Source organism: Struthio camelus, chromosome 3, assembly GCF_040807025.1.
Source record: "Struthio camelus isolate bStrCam1 chromosome 3, bStrCam1.hap1, whole genome shotgun sequence".
NCBI classification, from domain to species: domain Eukaryota; kingdom Metazoa; phylum Chordata; class Aves; order Struthioniformes; family Struthionidae; genus Struthio; species Struthio camelus.
Window position 1 is genome coordinate 141961233 of NC_090944.1, and position 17613 is coordinate 141978845.

The 17613-nt window shown below is 44.5% G+C and overlaps 1 long non-coding RNA gene across 3 annotated transcripts in view; it reads left to right on the forward strand.

The window, feature by feature from the left end:
• Nucleotides 1-5283: 5283 nt before the first annotated feature.
• Nucleotides 5284-17613, forward strand: part of LOC138066904 (uncharacterized) — a 47170-nt gene continuing 34840 nt past the window's right edge. The window contains exon 1 of one of the 3 annotated variants that reach the window (XR_011140595.1): nt 5284-5496. This is a non-coding gene — a long non-coding RNA (uncharacterized lncRNA). The remainder of the gene's footprint in view (nt 5497-17613) is intronic. The other 2 variants (XR_011140596.1, XR_011140597.1) reach the window with 2 other exon arrangements.

Consider the following 17613-nt stretch of genomic DNA (forward strand, 5'->3'; position numbering starts at 1 on the left):
AGACTGTGGCTAAGTCACAGCCACATTCAACGTGACCAACTTCGGGGGACCAGGACCGGCTCCTGCCGCTTATGGTCCTGGGCCCGTCCTGCCCACCCACCGCAGTGTCTGACTGCTGGGAAGATGCGTCTCACTGATCAGCTTTAATTTCCCCCCCTTTCCCTCTCAATTCTCGAGTATATTTGTGTGCAAACAAGGGTTTGCTCCTTATCGTGCTCAGAGCCCATTTCCTCCTCCTGTTTTATAGGCAGTGAAGTCTAAATGGTAAATTAGTGACATCTTCATTATTATGGCAGTAGAGCGCAGCGCCATCCTAATGCTGCTCCCTGTAGGAGTGAGCAGAAGGAGAAGCTCGGATGTGAGCGGAAACAATCACATTCTGGTCGAAGTACCTAAAACGATAGCCAAAAACTGCTGTGATAGTCAACTCTGCCGCTCTTTCCGTAGCTTTGTTGTCTCGGGCGTGCATGCAGGAAAGGAAAACCTCTTGAACAAAGTTCATTCACTTCGAAACCATCCTCCTGCCTCGACATGCAGCCGATTTTATCCATAGCTGCCTCACTATGGGCAGGGGAGCTGGTGCTTCAGAGAGCCCAGCTCTCCAGGGTGGTACACGTGGGCCGAGGAGCTCTCCCAGAGTTATAAAGGGCTCTTCCATCACCTCCCATGGGAAATGCAGGCAGTGAAAACACCCTGGTGCTTTCGGGAGAATGTGAGCCAGAGCCCGCGGTGATTTGCTGCACTTTCTTTCTTGTACAAAGTGGGAAAAGCGTTTCAGCGCGGGTTGGATTGTTTATTTTGTTTGGTGGCAGTTGCCCGCAAAGGCGGGGGGGACCTTAAATAATATTGCGGTTCAGGCAGCTCAAAGGTGTTGAAGAGAGCTGCGTGCAACCAGCTTACAGCCTAGTTTTGAAATGTGGTTTTGGCAAAGCCAGACTGGCAGGTTCATTTCACATCCCACAGAGCTCGCCTGTGAGCGCAGAGTTTGCCTGAAACCTGAAACTCTCCGCGGATGGCAGATAAACCTTGGCAACACTTGTCACTTCTGTAGTGAAACGGGGGAGTTTGACAGCTCTCCCCCTCCCTTCACTCCCCCCGTCCCTGTCCCTGTCCCCGATTCCCGGCTGGCCAACCTGGGTGTGCAACGGGACTGGGCGTAATCCCAGCCCCGTGCTCGGCGCCAGCCCTCCCAGTTTGCTGGGGACAGATAATGCATCATCCATCCTACACGTCATCCATCTGAAGGAGTGAGCAAATACGTTGAGCGCTCCTGGCCCTGAACTGTTGGGTAAATTGGAGGGGAAGGCTTGTAGACGTACAAAAAAGGTGCGTGATGCCAGGGTGCTGAGGAGAACGGGTATTTCCTTGCGGGATTGTGCTGGGACAGACCTCCAGTCATCAGCAGCAGATGCAGAGGCTTTTCCGTGGCACTTTGCATTACCGTGGCGGTTTGCTTACCCTCTCACCGCAGTGCATGCACCAACCCGGCAGGGGATGCTTTTTAAGTTCAGGGCTGGGAGGATTTGCTTTACCGACTTTTTGCTCCTGTAGAATTGCAACGGCTGTTCTTTCTTTCTACTTTTTTTTTTTAATTTTGTTAAGAGATTTTGTTTTAATTACAATTTTAACACTGTGCAACTTGGACCAAGTTTCAATTTGTATCCAGAAAAACCCCAAAACTATAAAACACATGAGTAAGGCAGAAAGAGAACAAATCAGTGTGGTAAAACGCCAGCTGGTTGTTCATAAGGATGAAGGTCTCTGTGCTTAAAGCGCAGCGCTGGTGTCTGTTTGAGCGCAGTGCTGGTGTGCTAATTGTTCAAAACTAGGAAGCAAATAAATTGCAAATTAATTATGGAAATCTATATAAGCAAACCAGCCGGAAGCCTCATCAGCGGTGATAGCATCTACCCTTTTGCTTTCCTGCCCCAGGCTCTTGCTTCAGGGATGCTGCGCATTGCCAGGCAGGAGGCCCAAAGGAAGGTGCTGAGGTCGCTGGCAGGCTCGGTCCTCAGCCCAGCTCCTGCAGTCAACCCTTGCCCAGAATTGCCCAAATCTTGCTCCTGTTCCCCAGGAATCAGCGGCATGACGGAGGGTCTGGCAGCAGAAATGCTGGCACAGCTTGGAGGTGCTGGCACCATTAAGGTGGCTGCTGGACTCCAGGCCATGTCAGCCGGCCCCCTCTGCCATTCCTCATGTCCCTTGCTCTCTTTTCTCCTCATGTGGCATGTCCTCTTTGCTGCCTTCTCCCTGCCCTTGCTGTGCCATGGCAACTCTGCCAAACCCTTTCCTTGTTTATTTTTTCACCCTAGAGCTGAACCTGGTCTCCTGGGAAATATGGACTGAGCCCAAAAGACATTAATGGGTCTGCCAAAGCATCATTTTTCGAACCTGTAAAGGGGGAGGAAAAAAAAAAGTAAAAAGAAGGATCACCCCACTGTAGTTATGGCCATGTTTTGTGAGGTTCACTCGCTTCTAGGGTGGCTATTTCTCCAGCGATATGCACTACTGCAGAAGTGGTGCTGTGGCAGTCATGGCAGCCGGTGCTAGAGGAGACCTTGGAAAGGCAGCCAGTCCCATACTGCACCTGCATAAGAGCAGCCATTTCTAGGCTGGACTGAAAAGCTGAAGGGACCAAGACTGGTAAACATGGCCCCACTTGGATTCAGGCCCTTTAAATACAGTCTGACCCAAATATTGAAAAAAGTAGGAATTTTAAAGGATGGTGTAATGTTCTTCTCACAGTGTATTACCGGTTGTGTTATGACCCTCAGGCCCCCAGTTAATTAAAAAGCATCCAACTCTCCGCTGCTGCCACGAGGCCACCCAAGGTCTGCCCCTACCTCATTGTTCAAGAAGACCACATTCATTTTCTTGGTGGTTTTAAACCATCCATACTGGTTTTCCTATAGGCTTGCCAGTTTCTGTGGGAGCTACTGTGTGCATACCAATGATCTCTGCCCTTTGAGGTCCCCTTTGTTGGAGGAGGCCAGAGTTTGGGGAAGGGGACAGGACGTTTTTGGACTTTTGGTGTTCCAGATGTGACAACCCTAGGGGCAGTCAAGAACTTCCTCACGCTTCAGATCCCATAGGGGTGTCCCAGGTGTGCGGTAGGGCAATCAGGAGCAGAGAAACGGTGGAGGAGTTTAAAATATGTAGTGGACTCCACAGCTTCTTGATGAGTTTGCAGCTAAAGCATTCCCAGCTTCAAGTGCGGGAAATGGCAGTCAGCAGGGTGATGTAAGGAGTTTTGCTCCTCTGCCAGGAGAACTTGTTAAATGCCAGGTAGGTGCTTACTTGTGGGTTTGCAGCAAGTGGAAGAGCAGCAGCAGCTAAAGCTCTTGGAGGCTGTTGCGGTTGAGTGCTCTAACGCAGTGTCACAAGCTGAAGGAGGGGAAGAAAAAAGTAACATTTGCAAGGGATCCTAATTGTTCTGAGTGGTGGCTGGAGGGGTCCTGCAGTGCATTTCACGAGAGTTTACATAGTTCTGGATCCTCTACCACTTAGAATGGAAAAAAGAAAGCCAATCTGTTTGATCAGGCCTCTCCCACTCGATATGTGTATTGGATTCTACATTAAAGCTTTTAACAGTTACGTACACATCTGAGCTGAAGCTATTGTTAGCCCGTGTGATGGATTAAGATCAAGAATGTTAATGTTATCCAAAGGAACGCTTTTTAATGTATATTGCAATTGTATAAACAGGGTCACCAGAGCTAAATGGGATGTCAATGACCTATGAAGATCATAAAGTAAACAAAAGATCTTAAAATAAGCATGTAACCTGAACACGTCGGGGATTGTTGTATATCAAAGGCATTTGCTTATATAAAGTAAGGGAAAATTACTTATGGGTAATGTTGTTTGCCACAAGTCTACCTCTTGCCTGCTCTACAAAGGAAATCTACCCAGAGGGACTGGGCTATGTCTCCGTCTACGAGGAAGCCAGGAGCCCGTGGGCTCTCGTGGAGCAGGGCCTAGCTTTTGCGCACACATAATAAACACAGGCAACGAGCAAAGAGACTCTCTGCCCTCATCCAAAGGGGCTGAAGGCAGAAAGGGAGGGAGGAGCACCGCACTGACCTCCTCTGTTGGGTGGCTTTCAGCGCCCCAATAATTCCTGGACTCGGTTCATGGGGCCGGGCGGTAGCCTGTGCTGGATGGTAGAAAACACTGGGGAGAATGCAACAGCCTGTGTTTATTTGTTAAGTACGTAGCACTGCCCTCCTTTCTTCCACACCATTGGGATTGAAGAGTCGGGCTTTTTTTTATTTTGGTTTGCTCACTCAGTGGCTCTAAATTATTGATTTGGGAAGGGGAGCCCCTTGGTCAAGCTGCCCTAACCTGCAGAGTCTTAAGGGATGTCTTGTTAAGAGCCCAGGGTTTGAATCAGGGATTTGCTCTGAAAAAAAGGCATTTGGGGAACAGCTCCTTAATTGCCTGTTCCTATCCTGTCCTGCAGTTATTCTGCCCAAGTGCTGAGCCCTTCATTTGTCCTCACTGAATTTCATCATACTTTCTTCAAATCACTTCTCCAGTTTTGAATTCTCATCCTGTCCTTGCAGTCCCTCCCAGCTTGGTCTCCTCTGCAAATTTAATAAACATATGCTGTGCTGTTAGCCAGATCACTCACGAAAATAGAGGCCAGGGCCAGGACCGACCCCTGCAGAGCACTTCTGACCCCTGTGCTGCACCTCTGCTGTGACAGGGAATTGTGGAGACACACAATTTCTGGGAACGGTTTTAAGAAGTCATTTTACACTTGTCCTGCAATAGTTCTATCAAGATCACGTTTTCCTAACTTGTTTATGAGACGATCATAAGAAATAGTTTGCTAAAGTCACCATAGATGATACTTATTATTCTTTCTGTAAGGCTGTTATGATATTGTAGAAGAAAATTGTATTAGTTTGTTAAGATTGATTCTTGGAAAAAGTCTATGCTGACTAGTCCACAGCTCCTTATTATCTTCTCAGTTCTTTTCAGATTATTTACTTCTTCCAGAATTTTTTCTAGGTGGCAAAATTACCGGTCTAGAGTCCCCAGCTCTCCTTAAAACAAACAAACAAAAACCAAAACAAAATTAAACAAAACAGAAACAAAAAATAAAAACAAAAAAAAATTTCTAGTCTCCTAGTGCTTTACCTGCCCTCCATCAGGTCTCAAATTAACCTTTCAGAGAAGGCTACAGCCAGCTCTTTAATTGCTATCAGGTGATATTCATCAAGCCCAGCTGAACTGGAAACATCTAGTTTATTTAAGCACTCGGTGAGCTTGTTCTACCCTTGCTTTGGGTTGGGAGCTTGTCCTCTTGCTTCTGAAGTTATTTGTACTGGGTACTGATTTATGGTTGATCTTTTCAACAAGGACTGATGCAAAGCAGAGGTGAGAGAAAAGCAAGCTGGAGAGGATAGGGGATTAGTCAAAGATTTTCCTTCCCACATGGTGCTATTTTGATAGCTCTATGAAAGATCCTGCTGGACAGGAGAGCTGTTGGTAAGAAGACTTTATTTTGTGCTTTAATCTCTGTTGTTCTCTGTCTGAGACTATGTTCTTAGGTACCTAAATGTGATGATGGGTAGCAGCAGAAGTGAAATGAAAGTTTCAGGAAACTCTTGATGTTTAAAACAGTCACTTTAGTGGCAAAGATGCCCAATGATGTCCCTGACTGTTGCTGTACTACCTCTAGGGGTTTCTTTATTTTGGCTTAATTTTTGTTTGTTTGTTTCAGAGAAAGTTGGTTTTCATTTACCTTTGGGAATATGCATTAAGTTAATGTGAACTGGATTATCAGCACTTCAGAAAGCTCGCATAGAGAAATGTGGGCTTAATGCCTGGCCAGTGAAAAAGAAAAGAGTTCACCAGCAACAGTGATAGACCTTTGCTTTTATGCTTCTCATTAGGTGTGGTTGTATAGTTTTGATTTCTAAGATGTATGCAGCAATGCACCACAAAGGAATGTCAATCACCCATGTACAAAATGATCCTTCCTACTCAAGCAAGCTCTTCATAGCATGCAAAAACTCAGCTGTTCTCCATTACAGATATTAAGATAGTAATCAGCAATTTAAAAGTCTTTCAATAATTGTTAGCCCAAAAGGTTTTGTTTGTTTGTTTATTGGTGTTGAATTATGGTTATCAGCTTTGAATGACATTCAGCATTTGTCTTACAGCTCTGTCTGTTGTTAAATATTTGGAGATGTCCTTCTTGGGAATGTTTTCAATGCAATTTCACTCACAGCAACTCTAAAGTGTGCATTTTGCATGTGACCAATTAATCAGGAAAAAAAAAAAACTTGTAATCAGAAAACAAATTCTTTTAACATGCAGAAGCATGAACAACAAAGACCACCTTATATGCCTTTACTTTTTAAGGAAGCAACCTCCCAATATTTTTTAAACTATGTAAATAGGTTTGTGATATGCTGTGAAGTGTTGCTGTGGGGCTTATCTGAATGTGGACCTCTTCAGGGAGGAGCCTTGGGGCGTGGGGCTTTCCATGACTCTGATGGTAGCAGGGCTAGTGTCAATGTGCTGTGGCTTTGGTCTTGGTTTCAGAGACACTAGGAGTGGACACAAGTCTGACTGTCTTGTTTCCAGCCCTTAGACCTGCCTATCAAGTGCAATTACTTAGGAATTAAGAGAGTGCCAAAGGAGGAGACCTAAAAAAGTTATTAGCTCATGGAGTTAATTCAATTGCCAGTAGGGATTAAACATGCATTTGAATTTGTTTCAGGTAACTTAGGAACAACATTTATCTAGACTTTTGGGGAAACTGGGCATCAGACATCATCTGGCTTTCCTGCCCGGCCGAGGGGGTTACTTGGGTGTCTGGAGGTGTGCAGAGGATTTTCCAAGCTTATTGCTATGTTCTGCATGATGTCTGCATAGTCACTTTTTCTTGAGTGCTACCACTGAATGGGAATAAACCAAACTAAAAAGGGAGACAAATCCGGGGGTTAAGGGGAAGAGTTGCCTGTGAGTGATTAGCTGATCCCCTATCTGCCCATCATAGTCTTTTTGTTTGCTTGTCTTCATCATCTTCCAGGACATCTGGTACCAGCCTTTGTCACAACCACGTGCTGCGCAGGTTAGATCCTGTGTGGTCTCGTCTGCCTGAGCAGGCTATTGGGAAGGGAGGGCATTTAGATAAGTTAAGTAGTTGGGAGTTGCAGAAAGAGCCAGTCACAAAGGGAGTTTTCAGCTGAAGATGGATGAGCTCCCCTGTGCTGGGAGCCTGTTCCCCAATTTTACTATGATGTTCTGGCAGTTGTATTAGTCGGTCTCTCGCTGTGAGACAGTCAGCACCACACTCACAGCACCACAGGAAAAATAAACCCATTCAGACCAACTAAAACACTTGCAAAAACATGCAGACATCTTTCTCTGGCAGTATTTTTTGTGTGTGTGTCCTGAGTTGTGCTTCCTCTAAAACCTTTGCATACAAAGACCTTTCTGTGAAGACTATCAGTCTTTGCACTAGATTTGGTGATTTTTCTTCTGAGGGCACTATCCTAGAAAAAGAGAGAGGAAGGGGCTGGTGACAGGAGCTTGTTGATTAAAATTATGTACTGTTTGGCCATTGTCTTGAATAGCAAAATGCCCTGATCTTTTTTCTTCTCTTTATTAAAACAACAGGGGCCTGGTCCTTCCCTGCACCTGATGCATCCAAATGGGTGTCTTAAGAGATCTGGTTAGGCTTTGTGGATTTTCCAGGCAGATTTGTACCATCTGGAAGTCTGGCTGAGGAAAGGATTTGAAGTCTGAACCCTGATATTGGCTTTTTAGTCTTCCATTTTCCTGAAGTGGCTTTTCAGTGGGAGTAAATGGCTCTGACTGTATTGAAGGAGCTTGGCTAATTCACACCAGCTGAGGGACAGGCCCCTGAGGTGTGGGCTGGCCTGTTCTTTGTGTCACTTTTTTCTTTTTAATCTAACTATTTGGGTTATACTGTAAAAATGGAAACCCTAGCTGCTTTGCATGCAGTTCAGGATCCAGCAGTACCTTTTGGGAAGAGTGTGGATTTTCCCAGTTGCTCAGGTCAAAGATGTTTCCATCTATGGAAATGGGTCTTTGGGTTTTGGGCCTCTTCAGAGTAACTCTGGGCTTTCTGTGATTCAGCTGATAAAGCATAAAAATCTCTACATAAATTTTTGTGTGAAAGAATGTACCAAACATCCTTCTTTTTTCCTTTTCTTTTATGGAACCAGAGGGAAAAAATTACTGTTCAGATGTTAAAACTGAAGCACTACTCAATTTTGCTACATTTTCTCTTATTCCCCTTTAGCTGAATAGTCCTTTAAAGAAGAAGAAAAAAATCCCTTGCTTGTCACACTTTCAGATTGTATTAAATGCTGTTAAATTCCCTGCTTGAGCAGGGTGTTGGACTAGATGATCTCCAGAGGTCCTCTACAACTTCAACCATTCTGAGTTGTGAAATGACCTTCCTGTGAAAGAAAGCAAGCTAGTTCTAGGTAGCACTCTGAAGCTTTATTGTTAAAGTTCAATCCTATTTCTTAAAGCAGAAGGAATAAAAGTACAAATGTAAACAAACAGAAGAAAGAGGGGAGAAAACAAAGAGTGAAAGATAAGAATGCAATGTCTGCTTCTGATGCTTACGTTTCACTTGCTGGAAAATCAGTTTGCAATATTTTGCTTGTTGTGGGCTTTAAAGGAATTGGGGCAGATGCTCAGCGCATGTAAACCTTGCTCCTTTGTATCACTCAGTACCTGGCCTGCTGTCTTAGCTTGCCTCTAATCAGACTTGCAAGAGGAGATTTGTCCATGGCTGAGCCAGTCTAACCTTTTAGGCAGGAGGTTGAGGAGAGCAAATGGAAGACAGACAGATTTAGAGTGAATAGTTGTAGGAATCTAGGTTTACTTCCCAGGTATTGCTGAGGTATTTGGCTGAAGCTGGTAATCCTATCTGCTGAATCTGCTCCTACCTGGAGCAGAACTGCCATAAAGGAAATGTCTTATTTCCCTCCCTTCATGAGAAGCCTGCTAGCATATCTTTTAATGTCTGCCAGTAATGTAATGAGGAACGGCTGAGTACCAGCAGGCAGAGGTGGCCAGGTTGTTCAGTGCTCCCACATGGCACGAAATTACATACTACCCATTTAAGCCTTTGGTGAGTTGTTAAAGGGTTTCTTAGAAAAATCTCCAAAAAGCATGAAAACTGTGTCCCAGCAGAATTAGTCACCAAAAGCAAATACCTAGTCATCCTAAGAGCTGTCAGGTTCATGTGGTTATCTTTGTGTCAGCCTGGGCAGGGAGACAATGCACTTCTTGGGTGGTGCAGGTGAGGCTTGCCTCTGCACTTCTCACCACTGCCATCTATCCCTTACTTATATACAGGCAACCCCTTTCATGGAAACACTACCTTGGCGTGGCTAAGACGCTCCCCTGATCTCACTGTGTTTCTCAACAACCATGTGTCTTCCACTTGAAGCCCATCCAGTTGTCACGAGTTACTTGAGCTCCAATTTGGGTTTATTTTTGCAAATAATTTTTACATAGGATGTATGTGTTGAGGTGTCTGCCTGCTGCCTTTCACTCACTTAGGACAAGGAAAGACGTCATTGAAGTTCAGTACAGTGGTTCCTTTAACATAAATCGTTTATAAAGCTCACAAGAGTCCTTTGCGGGTAAGGAACAATTTGTTCCGTCAGTTCAAAATGTTACCTAATACCAATAAATGTTAATAAAGAGCTTGTAGCTGGCATCACATACCAAAGCACTAAGCTTTCATTAGGAATCACCTATGCAAGTGCAAGCCCAGCCAAAATAATCTCCTAATCAGTTATAAAAAGTCTACAGCACTTGTCAGGAGCTTGGTGTGGGGCAATAGCATTGAGAATTGTGGTTTCTGGCTGAGGCACTAAAGCTGCTGCACACGGAGACAAGCCACATTTGAGAGGTTCCTGTCAGGACCCAATCTTCCCCCTTTTTGGGATAAGGGGAATACAAATTAAGAGCACCAAGTCTTCAGTTAACTTTAGACTTGTTGTTTTAAAGGGAAGGACTTGTGTCAGAGGTCTACTGTCTTGTGGGGGTACATCTCCGAGTGTTTTCTAAAATACTGGTCTCCTCCAGAACAGTAGAAGCCTACCTACATGCCACTTATGTGCATTTGATGGTTCATATGACTTATCACACATGAGGATGTGTGAGGGATGCCTCAGAACAGCATGCAGTCTTCAAAGGAAGTCTCCGTACCACACAAGGTCTTCCCAGGTGAGGAAAATCCTTAATTTCTCTGAAGTTCTCTGTGGCTGCTGCCCAGCAGTGCAAAGCTTTTGCAGACAGGAACAAACTGCTCTATCCCTCATATTCCACCCAATTTGGCATTAAAACTCTATTTGATATGTCCGGTGATTTAGGTCTTTTAAGACCCCTTTGGCCTACCATCATTCACTGGTAAATATGTCATCTTTCTGTGCACTTAAATGGAAAAAAGAGTTGAAGCCTCTCCAAAGAATATATTTTTGACTGGAGCTGGAAAGTTTATATGGTAATTTTCTGGGCAGCTTTTAATGGGAACTGAAATCAGGAAATATCAGAATATGGGTCCCAAAGTGTATCCTGTAATCAGAAGGGAATATATTTTTGCTAAACACCCACTTACTAAGCTTGCTATGATGATTAATTAATTGAGAAATCTTTCCCAAGCTTGTTCCATCTTAATGATGATGGGGTTGAAGTTGTACTGTGTGGCTATGTTTGCTTCCATCCTGAGGGACCACAGACCTCCAAGCTACACAGGGGGACTGTTAGTCCATTATTGCCTGGCACTCTCCCTACAACTGAGAACTTTATCTCATACTTCAGTGCTTGCAAAGGAAAGTTCATTAGGGCCTGCTCCTGCAATGAGCTGGTCTGGCAGCATGGAGCTGCGTTACAGCACTGCATGGGTCCCGGAGCTGCACCTGGTAGCCAAATGCCTGTTGTCGTTGTCCTCTTCTGTGTGTCATTGTGGCTCAGGTGATAACAGGAGGCCTGAAAGATGTTTGGCAATAGGAAGAGCAGTGATAATCTCGTCCCAACCTCGCAGGCTGTCAGAGGGAATTATTGAGTTAGATGGTACAGTCTCTCTATCTTGAAATATATGCAGCTTCCACAAGAAGAAAAAATCATTTACTGCAGTGCTGGACCTCCAAGTGGAGAAGAGCTAAGTGATGTGGGGAGCCAAGGTCCCATGCATGGTGGACAAAGCTAAGGTTTGGGAGAGTTTCCTTGGCATGCTTACGTCTCCCTGAGTCTCTGGCTCTCCTCTAGGGTGAGGATAGTGCTTCCTCTTCATCTGGGAGCTGTGAGGATAAAGGCATCGATGATCACAGGTGTTCAGATACCATAGGCAAAAAAGACAGCTAGGTAGGTCATCAAGAGCCCACATGTTGAACCTCCTGAAGTTCAACAAAGACAAGTGCAGAGTCCTGCACCTGAGGAGGAATAACCCCATGCAGCAGTACAGGCTGGGGGTTGACCTACTGCAGAGCTGCTTTCCAGAGAAGGACCTGGGAGTCCTGGTGGACTACAAGTTAAGTATGAGGCAGCAATGTGCCCTTGTGGCCAAGAAGGCCAATAGTATGCTGGGGTGCCTGAGGAATAGTGTTGCCAGCAGGTGGAGGGAGGTGATCCTGCCCCTCTCCTCAGCCCTGGGGAGGCCTCACCTGGAGTACTGTGTCCAGTTCTGGGCTCCCCACTACAAGAGAGACATGGCACTACTGGAGAGAGTCCAGTGGAGGGCTACAAAGATGATGGGCTGGAGCATCTCTCCTATGAAGAAAAGCTAAGAGAGTTGAGCCTCTTCAGCCTGGAGAAGAGAAGACTGAGAGGTGATCTGATCAATGTGTACTGGAGGGAGGGATTAAGAGGATGGGGCCAGCCTCTTCTCCGTGGTGCCCAGCGACAGGACAAGAGGCAGTGGGCACAAACTGAACCACAGGAAGTTCCGTCTGAAGCTGAGGAAAAACTTCTTCACTGTGAGGGTGACAGAGCCCTGGCACAGGTTGCCCAGAGAGGTAGTAGAGTCTCCTTCCCTGGAGATATTCAAAACCCGTCTGGACACGATCCTGGGCAATGTGCTCTAGAGGACCCTGGCTGAGCAGGGAGGTTGGACTAGATGATCTCCAGAGGTCCCTTCCAACCTTGGCCATTCTGTGAAGAGGCATTTCTGGGTGTGAGTTGAGGTGGGTGAAGCAGGATGTAGCCTAATAAGGGGAGCCCTACCAGCACTAGCAGTGGAAGACTGGTTCTCTGCTCCATCCTCAGTCTGTGATTCTGTCCCTGACACGCAAGGAAGATGAGGACTACCTGGTGCTCATGCTGATAAAGGTATGAAGTCCTCAGGGGCCTAGCACCAGCAGCCTGCCTTCACACCTGCAGTTCACATCATTATCAGTCTCACTGGCCATTTTTCCCTTTTGAACTTGGGGCTCTTGCATTGTGGTTCAGATCCAGAAGGGCTATGGCTTGCAGCCCTTTCATAGTGCTTATTTTCCTGGAGGGCTCCTCAGATCTGGGCTTGGGAGTTCATGGTCCAGCAGAATTTTTCTGGTAGTTTTCAGCTGTCTGCCTGGTGCCCCTATTTGCAAAGATGTCAGAAGCTTGTCATGAGCCTGACCTGTGGGTGATCTTGTGGCATCTGCTCAGGTCCTTATTGTTCCTCCCTACTCAGATGTGAGGGGATGTCCACATTTCATTGTTTCAGGTGCGTCCCTTAAGTGGTAAGCTGTTTCTGTTTAACAGTGGTCTGACTAAAGAGGCTATGTGGCAAGAAGTGTTGGATCCATCTTTTTAGCAGCGTTCACACTAGGTTTGGCCAATAACTCAGCCCTATTTTGTCTTAGCTAGACCAGGAATGTGACTTGCATGCCAAAGTGTAGTCCCAAAATTAAGTATTTGAATAGGCAAAGTATTTGGCTTTTTTAACCCATACACATGCCTACACAGCAGCTGTGGCTGCCAGAATGTTTGAGGTGCGGCAGCTTTGGATTTGCCTCTCTAAATATTCAATCACTATGCTTTTTTAAGAGCAATGGGCAGAAAACTGAGAAGTATCTTTAAAATTATCTTCAGGAAAATGGTGCAATGCTTATGGTATAGGCGTTCCCACAAACTAGGATGAGTTGAAGTGTGCTTAGTTGCTGGTTTATAAGACCTGGGTCAAATGTGACATGTTTCCAGACGATGAATTGTTCAGATTACTTTGCCAAACCACATTACCAAAATTCTAGTTCTTTGTGCATCAACACTGTATATGTTTAGGTTGCTGTTTGAAAGCGGCAGGATGAAACCTGATGCATCTGCCATTTTGTATGGTGAATATAATGAGGCATGCAGTCAGTATGACAGGATGCTGGCTTTTACGCAACTGCTCACATTTTGGCCTCATTTTCTTGTTGCATTTTTAGAGAAAGAAGCTTGGAACAATTGTCAGTCTATGAACACTCGTCAGGAAAGGCATCTTAGTGCTGATTGTTCTTTTGATGTTGCATAGGTGGGCTCCCTGCTTATTAAGTCAGGGATGCACTGATTCCTTGATATCCCTGGGCTTGGACATGTGCATGAGAAGCTGGGAATGTACGTATGCTGAGCAAACTTTTCTACATTTAAAATGCAGATAGAAATACTTCCTACTTCATCAGTAGCTTCTGCAATGTGCAGTCCTGTTTGGAGGCCTACCACCAACTCCATAGCACATGTGGAGGGTCCGGGTTCAGATCTAGACCATAGGCTAATGCTGCTTGGACTCCTTTCAAGGCACCAGGCCTTGAAGCCTGGTATGGATGTATGTCTCCCATACTCTTAGCTACCTGAGTATGGATGTCTCCCATACTCTTAGCTACCTGAGACCCCATGCTTCTTGCCTTCTTCCTGTGCTGGACCAAGCAGACTAGAGCCAGTCCACTGTTTCTTTCTTGGGGAAACTTGACAAAATTGGCCAATAGATCCCAGCAAAAATGCCTGGAGCAGCCCCATGTTATCATATTGACCCTTGAGTAGCTGGTCAATGTGAAATGAAGGCACACAGCTGTGGAGCTGTCAGAACAAAGCCTGTGGCAAGTAAGAAGCAAAACCTTGTCATGTACATGGTGAGTTCTCATTCCCACCATGCTAGTGACATGCACATTTTTTTTGGCTAGTCCTGAAATGACAGCACAGAAGTAGATGGTCACTGAGGTAGTTTCCCATGCTGTGCTAGCACTTCATGTTCAGTCAGTGTAAAGCTTCAACTCCAGCCAGGTACCTTAGTACCGCAGGAACAAAATATTTTTGCTGCCAGATTTTTTTTAATTCAAATGAAATTATTGCAAGGCCCTCCAGAGTAAATACCCTAGATTACAGAACACCATTGGTAATATGGAACATGAGATTTATTTTTTAACAAACTGATTTGGGAAAATGTTTCCACGCTGACAAAAACAGAACAAATGTGGGTCAGTTTCTGAAGGAGATGAAAGAAGCCAAGTGTAATGAGAGCCTATTGTTTCATGCTGACATGTGCAGGAAGCTTGTGGAGAAGGAACATCAAACTAAAATGTGAGGAAAAAAGAATAGAAGGCATGAAAATCATCATACTCAAGAAAACAAAGAGATCACAGAAAGTTAAGGGGCATGCTAAGAAATCTGCACCAGGAGGCTAAATAAATGAGTTTCACATTTCCCCTTTTTCCTTCTCTTCAATTCCAAGTTTTTCTCCCATTTTTTTACTTGGTAGCAGCTTCTTCCTTCTGGGAATACTTTGATTTTTTTCCTTCCTATCCTACAGATGCCAGGGCCTAGAGAGATCCAGATGGCAAGCAGACCAGAAGAAAATGCCTTTTCACTATTTCATTTTTGTCTTCCCCTCAAGTTAAAAGACACGAAAGATCTATTGAAAAGAACAGACAAGCCTTATTTAGTTTTTAATAAGTAAATTTAGTTTACTTATTTAACAGCAGCTAATCCCCTGTTCAAACAGCTGGAATGAATATGAAGAAGCAATTTAGTCTAATTGTCTACTTGCTTTCACCAGTCTTACACTTTCTTTGACTTCAGAAGTGTTCCTGACTTGGGCAATGGGCATGTGAAATTGGACCTTCATGCTAATTATTTATGCCACCCATTGTCATCTGGAAATATCAGCCAAAAAGTTCTGGCCAGCCCATGCCTACCTTAAAATTTCAAAATGGATCTAGGTGACTTAAATTCATGCTTGCCTTGGTGTAAAGCAGAAGTGATGCCCTTAATCAACTGAGCTGCACTGAAATAAAACAACCATGAGAGGAGAATTATGTCCTGAACCTTTACAGATGAGGCATTGGTGCTTATTTTCCTACCAACTATTTCCTTTTCACATAGCTATTTTTCCACCTCTGGTAATAGAAATACATCTTGGTGGGAAAAGTGTCTGCAGAGTTAAATCACAATAGGATTTAGGCAATACCCTGCTGACTTGAAGCAAGTTGTAAGGGGGTTGGATGGAGGAGACTCAGCCCCGGCGACCGTAAGTGTTCCCAGGACTGCTCCTTCCAATATCCTTCCTTAAACAAGCAGGATACCAAATTTCCACCCTGTCAATATAACGAAGGATTCCTGTGACAGTGTGATTGATGCTCTGTGCCTCCTGTGTTGGTACCTTGCGAGTTCTGAATTTGCAGCACCATGAAATATGTTATCTGATGAGAGGTGTTAGCAGGCCATTGCTATTCCTTAAAAGTTCAATAGTTTCTGACAATAAAATTGTGAGCCCTAGCAAAGAACAAAAATCTCCTATCTGTCATCCTTACAACTTACAAAAATGAAGGCCAGATTTTGGGTTATTTTAGGGCACAGGGTGATGATGACTGTTTCAATGCACTTGGTGATACATTTAAATTGGTGATTTATGCAGCCTGACATTGACTTTAATTTAGCTCATGTTACAAGTAAAGTAATTCAGTCCTTAATGAAGTGTACTCCATATGACATATTAAACATGTGATCTGACAATCAGTGGTTGAAAACCAGCCTAGGTTGCATTTTCTTTTGTCACTGAAAGTGGTCTGTCAGTTCATAAACTTAAACAGAGGCATGCCGACCTATCATTCTCACTGGAGTATGGTGCTGAAGACTGAGGCACAGGCATTAAAATAAACTAATTGTTTGAAGGATAAAGGAAGGAAAAAATTACACATGAGCAGTGTTATACAGATGAGACTGTTAACAATGTGCACACACGTGTATATACCCATGTATTTAGTTTTCAGCTATAAGTATATAGAAAGAGGACTGTTAACAAAAAGACTTGCTCCCTGACCTATGCAAACCTTTGGATGGGAGAGCACTAAAGGGAAAGAATTGGATGTACATGCTTCTGAACAAATCAGTCTAGCTCTGAAGCTAGTATAAATTATGCTTACATCAGCTCTTACACAGGTTCAGAATAAGGCTCTATGTTAAGCGATATAAAATGTAGCTCCACTAGCTTTGAGAGGGGTTAAGGAGGCTTTGTGTGCCTGCATTTCAAAGGAATTAGAGCAGCTCTGAACTGTAAATATGCAAATCTTTAGCATTTGTGTTAAGGGTTCATCCTCATTGTCTACATACAGAGAATGAAGCAAAAGTTTTGAGAGATTCCAGTAGAAAACATTTAAAAATAAAAACTGCTGCTGCAGCCCAGGTGAAGTGACAGTTGTGTTTCTTGGTGCCAAAGCTGACTTTAAGTAGTGCTTTTGTGAGACAGTTTTGGGTATCTTTCCATTGCTCGCTTCTTTCCTCCTTCCTTGTTTTACAAAGCTGTACAAGTATGGTCTATGTATGTGATTGTGGGATTTGGGAGAAAGAAAGAAGATGAGGGGAACTGGTGATTCTGGGCCAGGTGAGAACTTTTTTGAGGGGTAGTGGGAAGGAGAGGGGGTGCATAGAAATTGGACAGATAATGTGTCCCCGAGTGCTCCCTGGGAAGGGGAGGACAAACGAAAGGAGAGGCATGAAAAGTTATAGCAAGGGAGAATTTGTTCATTGAAAGCATGTCTGTGCTAAGAGGGAGGAGTGTGGGAAAGACGCTAGGTTGGGTTAAAATGGCACTGAGACTGGGCAGCCTGGGTTTTAACTCTAATGTGGAATTATTCCAAACTCCCCTGCCACCCTGGACTCGAGATGCTAACTGAAATAACTCACCCTCGCCCTCCTCACCAAAACGACTGGTTGTGCTGGTGCTCTGCCCTCAGGCCTTTATCTGTGCTAAGTTGTCTGTTGAATCACTCGCAGTGTTGAGGTTTTTGTGATAGAGAAGGAAGGAATCCTGGGCAAGGTGGTGGGGGTGAAGGAGCTTGAGTTTTTGGAGCAGACTCACTAGTTGGAGGAACCAAAAGTTGCATTGATTGGGAACTGGTGGCATGCTGTTCATTTTTTGCGCTCATTGACAAAGCGTGACTCAGTAACTCTTGATTTTTCTGGGGCACTGAGCAGCCTTCATACCTCTTGATTGGAAGAGACTAGGGGTTGGTGCTGGAAAAAATGAGCAAAATGATCAGCATGAAAATACTGAAGAAATGAATTCCTCAACAAAATAGTTAGACATGGATCTTCAGGCTTTCAAGGTTACAGAAACACTTGTGAATATCCATTTATCCTTCACTTTAGGTT